The sequence below is a fragment of the Canis lupus genome, chromosome 1 (assembly GCF_003254725.2).
Source record: "Canis lupus dingo isolate Sandy chromosome 1, ASM325472v2, whole genome shotgun sequence".
Lineage (NCBI taxonomy): Eukaryota > Metazoa > Chordata > Mammalia > Carnivora > Canidae > Canis > Canis lupus.
Window position 1 is genome coordinate 78,690,001 of NC_064243.1, and position 6,325 is coordinate 78,696,325.

Sequence of the window (6,325 nt, forward strand, 5' to 3'; positions counted from 1 at the left end):
AACTAAAAAGGATTCCAGATCATTTGTTTACTCTGAAGTCATAATTTATGGACAAACATAATATTTACTGGTTATTTTAATAGTTATAAATTAAAATCTATGAATGGAAGTCATGCATTTATATTATTATACAAGTGCCATTCCAATGGAAAAGTCCCTACTTTAAAATTATCATAAATGTAAATATAAAGAAAGGACAACTGCATGATATGTAAAAGGTACATTCAACTGTAAAAAAAAAAAGGTTAAAAAAAAAGTTAACATATGCATTGACGTTTAAGAAATAAAACAGGAATAGTGGTTATATCATTTGTGTACTTTATGTCATTTTCCATTATTTGCTTGTAACATCATAGAAGCACAATATTTTTTGGCTAAAATACTTAGGAACTATTGAAAGGTTTTATAAGATGAGTCATGACAACACTAAAATTTCATACTTATATAGTTGTTTTTTGATGTAGAAAACAGACTTGTTTTGTGTTTATAATTAAATACAAATGTAAAGTTTGCCTATTGTGATTATTAAAGTGTCAGTGGAGATGATCTTTGGGAATTTAGCTGAAGTATTAAATTATGGCATTAATGAGTTATTCTACTTTCAGCTGAAGACCCAGTAGAAATATATGAATGTCTCATAATACATCTTTCATGTTTTCTGTTATGAATAGTTTCAGAAGCACCTGCTATATGCCTGGAACCATTGTAGGTATAGAGGTTATAACAGGCAATAGGAAAGGTATAGGCCTTTACTCTTGAGGCTTATAATCTATTTTTGGGAAGTAGGATGGAGGTGAATATACACCCTGGAAAATAAGCAAATGGAATCATTTCAGGTAATGCAGATGTTACAAAGGAAATAAAGCAGAGTCATTTATACAGATGGTTGTAGAGGTGAAGCACTTCGGATTGGGTGGTGTGAGGTGGCCTTTCATTATAAGGTGTAGTTTTTGAGAAAAGTTACAAATGATCAGAACCAGCTGTGCAAAAAATCTGGGAGAAGAGCATCCCAGGCAGTTAAAGAGTTGATATGTAAGGTACATGCTGACATTAAACTTTCATGTTCAAACAATTGTGAAGGAATGGAGGAATATGGGCCATGAATATAGATTAGGACAAAGTGGTAGAGAAGTCTGGGAAGATAAACAGTGGCATGATCATGTAAAATCTTATTGGGTCAGTTAAAGAACTTGTATTTTATTATAAGGGTAATGGGAAGCATTCGGTTAGTCTTAAGTTAGGGAAGGGTGGGCCAAAAACGATGGCATCCTACTTTTCATAAGTAAGTTTTGATGAAATGCTGCCACACACATTTGTTTACATCTATGTATTATCTGTGGCTCTTTTCATGCTACGTGGCAGAGTTAGGTATTTGTGAGGAAAGACCAGCCTAAAATACTTGGTATCTGATCCCTCACAAAAACATATGCTCATCCTTCAGGAGTGATACCTTTTGTATATTTTGGTTTACAAGGCTGTAGAGAAAGACTGTGGGGGGATATAAAAAGAAGTTAGGAGGCTATTAAAATAGTCTAGGTGAAATACGATTGTGTTTTAGACGAGGTTCTAGATGATGGAGGTGGGAGAGATGAAAAAATGTGGGAGATGTTAAGGAGCTAGAGCTAAAGATATTTGCTAACAATTTACATGTGTGGGTAAAATTAAGAGAGAAAACAAAAATAATTCCCAGAGTTTTGGTTTGAGCACCTGCATGGAAGTTGACCTATATAGAAAATTAATTATTTATAAAACTTTTAGGACAAAGAATTGCATTTTTAATGATATGCAGAAAAAATAAAACATGTTTTTATCACATGAATTAGTAAGGCCTATCATTTTTTAAAAATATTTTATTTATTTTTTTCATGAAACAGAGAGAGAGAGAGAGAGGCAGAGACATAGGCAGAGAGAGAAGCAAGCTCCCCACAGGGAGCCTGATGTGGGACTCGATCCCAGGACCCCGGGATCATGACCTGAGCCAAAGACAGATGCACAACCACTGAGCCACCCAGGTACCCCTCTGTCATTAAAAATATATGACTTTGGAGTTAAGTAAAATCTGCTTAGTCAAGTATCAGATCTGAGGGTCTTGGACAAGCCAGCTACCATCTCTGAGATGAATTTTATAAATTAATATTAAAAATTTATAAATAACTTATAAAGATTTTTTCCAACTTAATTTTTTTATTTTAAAATTAGGGTAAAATATACATCTAATTTGCCATTTTCACCATTTTTCAGTGTATAGTTTAGTGGTATTAAGTATATTCACACTTATGTGCATGGTGGTATGCACCACCATCCATCTCCAGAATATTCTTCATTTTCCAAAACTGAAACTGAATTAAGCACTAATTCCCCATATCTCCATCTCCCTAGCCCCTGCCTGCCACCATTCTACTTTTTGTCTCTATTGACCACTCTTGGTACTTTATATAAGTGGAATCATACAATATTTGTCCTTTTGTTCTCAGCTTATTTTAATAAGCATAGTATCTTTAAGATTCATCTATGTCAGAACATCTATTCTTTCTGAGGCTGCCCATCATACATATACCACATTATGTGTATCCATTTGCATAGAACCTATGTTTGTGTCCCTCCTGCTTCCAAATTCATATGTTGAAACCTAATTCCCAATGAGATGGCATTTGGAGGTGAGGCCTTTGAGAAATGAAAAATCATGAGGATAGAAGCTTTATGAATGGGATTAGTGCTCTTTCTTTTTTCTTTTTTTGTATATTTTTTATTGGAGTTCAATTTGCCAACATATAGCATGACACCCAGTGCTCATCCCATCAAGTGCCCCCTCAGTGCCCATCACCTAGTCACCCCAACCCCCTGCCCACCTCTCTTTCCACTACCCCTTGTTTGTTTCCCAGAGTTAGAAGTCTCTCATGTTCTGTCATCCTCACTGGTATTTCCCACTCATTTTCTCTCCTTTACCCTTTATTCCCTTTCACTATTTTTTATATTCCCCAAATGAATGAGACCATATAATGTTTGTCCTTCTCTGATTGACTTACTTCACTCAGCATAATACCCTCCAGTTCCATCCATGTTGAAGCAAATGGTGGGTAATTTGCTTCAACATGGATGGAACTGGAGGGTATTATGCTGAGATACCACATCTTCTTTATCCATTCATCTTTCAATGGACGCTGAGGCTCCTTCCACAGTTTGGCTGTTGTGGACATTGCTGCTATAAACATTGGGGTGCAGGTGTCCTGGTGTTTCACTGCATCTGTATCTTTGGGGTAAATCCCCAGCAGTGTATTTGCTGGGTCATAGGGCAGTTCTATTTTTAACTCTTTGAGGAACCTCCATACAGTTTTCCAAAACTGGAACAGGAAGAAATAGAAAACCTGAACAGGCCAATAACTAGTGCTCTTTTTCAAAGAGGCCTCAGAGAGCCCCACATCCATGAACCAGGAAGCAGGTTATCACCAGCCAGTGAATCTGTTAGTGCCTTGATCTTAGACTCCCTAACCTTCAGAACTATGAGAAATAGATTTCTGTTGTTTATAAGCCACCCAGTCTATGGTATTTTTGTTATAGAAGCCCAAACCCACTAAGATACCACTCATTTATCAAGTAGCTTTCACTTTTTGATCATTGTAAATAATGCTGCTTTGCACCTGGCTGTAAAAATAAATATCTGTCCAAGTCCAGCTTGCTTGCTTTTCTTTCTTTCTTTCTTTTTTTCATTTCTTTATTTCTTTCTTTCTTTTTTAAAGATTTTGTTTATTTATTTGAGAGAGAGAAGGAGAATATGCACACATGCAGTGGTGGGGGGGAGGGCAGAGAGAGAGAAGGAGGGAGAGAGAATCTCAAGGAGACTCCCCACTGAGCACAGAGCCTGATGCAGGATCACAACCTGAGCCAAAATCAAGAGTCAGACACCTAACCAACTGAGTCACCCAGGCACTCCTGTTCAAGTTTGGTTTTCAGAAGTGGAATTGCTCAGTGATATGGTAATTCTGTTTACCTTTCTACCAATAGATGCACAGGGTCCCAATTTCTCCATGTCCTTGCTAACACTTGTTATTTCCTGTTTTGTTTGTTTGTTTGGTTTTTGGTAATAGCTATTTTAATGGGTATGAAGTGGTATCTCATTGTGGTTTTGATTTGCATTTCTCTAACGCATGTCTCTAATGATTAGTGACATTAAGCATACTTTACTGTGCTTATTGGCCACTTGTAGATCTTCCTTGAAGAAATGTTTCTTCAGGTCTTTTGTCTTTTTTAAAATTGGGTTGTTTTTCTGTTGTTGAGTTGTAGGAGTTATTTATATATTCTGGATGTTATATTTATATATTCTGGATATTAACTCCTAAGATATATGATTTGCAGGTATTTTCTTCTTTTCTTTGAGTTGTCTTTAAAAGACAGAGTTAATCTCTGTTTATAGTGTCCTTTGATGTACAAAAATGTTTAATTTTGTCATAGTCCAATTTATGTTTTTTTACATGTGTTGCTTGTACTTTTGATGTTATATCCAGGAAATCATTGCCAAATCCAATGTCACAAAGCTTTGGTCCTATGTTTTCTTCTAAGAGTTTTATAGTTCAGCTCTTATGTTTAAGAAAAACTTATGCTTTTCACTTGAAAGAATATGTTATTTCTTAGTGAAACTCAAATTTTGTAATATTATTCTTTTGTCTGAGTTAAAGGAGGAAGATGTTAGATTTCAATCAATTTTTGGAGTACTCATCAATTATCAACCAGGAGCCTACAGTATGCTAAAAACAATAAGGCATACTAAATAAGGTTACATCTAAATACTTTGTTCTCTTTTCTTTTTAAAAAAGATTTTATTTATTTGTGAGAGATACAGAGAGAGATGCAGAGACACAGGAAAGAGGGAGAAGCAGACTCCCTGCAGGGAGCCTAATGTGGGACTTGATCCCAGGACCCTGGGATCACGACCTGAGTCAAAGGCAGACATTCAACCACTGAGCCACCTAGGCACCCCATACTCTGTTTTCAATACCTTTTACTAATAGTGGGTAGGACAAGCAAAATAATGCATAATAATGAGAGCACATATTAGAGCTAAACTAAACCTAATGGCAATATATTTAGTTGCAGTTCAGAAAAGGAGAAATTAGAGTCAAAGACAGTGGTGCTCAAATTTGACTACACATTAGAATCACGTGTAAAGCTTTTAGAAGCTTTTGTGTGTGATGATGGAGGAAGCTGGCTTCCAGTAATGACTAAGTATCTCCTATCAACCTCGTCATCCCACGGATAAAAACTATAAACTTTAGGTAAAATAAATAATAGTCAGAAAACACTGGATATTGACTAAAGAAAGCAGAGAAGAGAATTGACAAGTGAAAGAAGTACCTGGCCCTGAGAAAGTGTATTGTTTTATAGCTTTACCCTATCATATGAGATTACTAGACCTCAGATAGTGGCAAAAGTTGTCTTGCTAGTTTGAAAAAGCAGAAGACAGAGTTCAAAGGAAACATTAACAGCTGAAAAATGAGGGTAGAGGGTCTTAAAAAGTAACAGCCAGGACAGGGGAGCTCAGAATTATGTGTATAAACTCTTCCCAAAAAGTTTGACCCCTGAACTATGCATGTGTAGGTAGAGTCCAAGTGGCTCAGATAAGTAAAAAATAAAAATTGAATTGATATTTCAGCAGCTGCCTAATGCAGGGGATATGAAAATTTTCTGTTTGAATTCAACCAAGTTAATTGCATTTTTAAAAATAGAACTCTCTTCCCAGGAGCATAACAAAATACAGAATCTACAATATATTATTGACCATCTCAAAACTTACTATAGACATGAGGGGACATTAAAATGTCACCAATACTTAAGAAAATATACAGTACTGCACATGAGTGAATAAGATGACAAGATTTATTTCAAATGGCTCATTAATTATGCTCATGGACATAAATGAAAATATAAAGAAAATAATTGAAGAACTAAGAAATCTCATGAGAGAAATAAAAACTATGGAAAAGACCACATTGAAAACCTAGAACTGAAAAAATGTGACATCTGAGATGAAATGTTAATTATATGGTTTTATCAAGAGATTGAATAGAAGGGTCAGAACAGAAGCTTTTTAGTTTGTTGCAGTCTCATTTGTCTATTTTTGCTTTTGTAGCCTATGCTTTGGAAGTCATATTTAAAATATTATTGTCCAGACAAATGTCAAGAAATTTATCCCCTATGTTCTAGTAGTTTTACACTTTCAGGTCTTTTGTACAGCAAAGGAAACAATCGGCAGAATGAAGTGACAGCATAATGAATGGGAGAAAGTATTTGCAAACCATACATTGATATACTCAAAATATATAGAGAACTC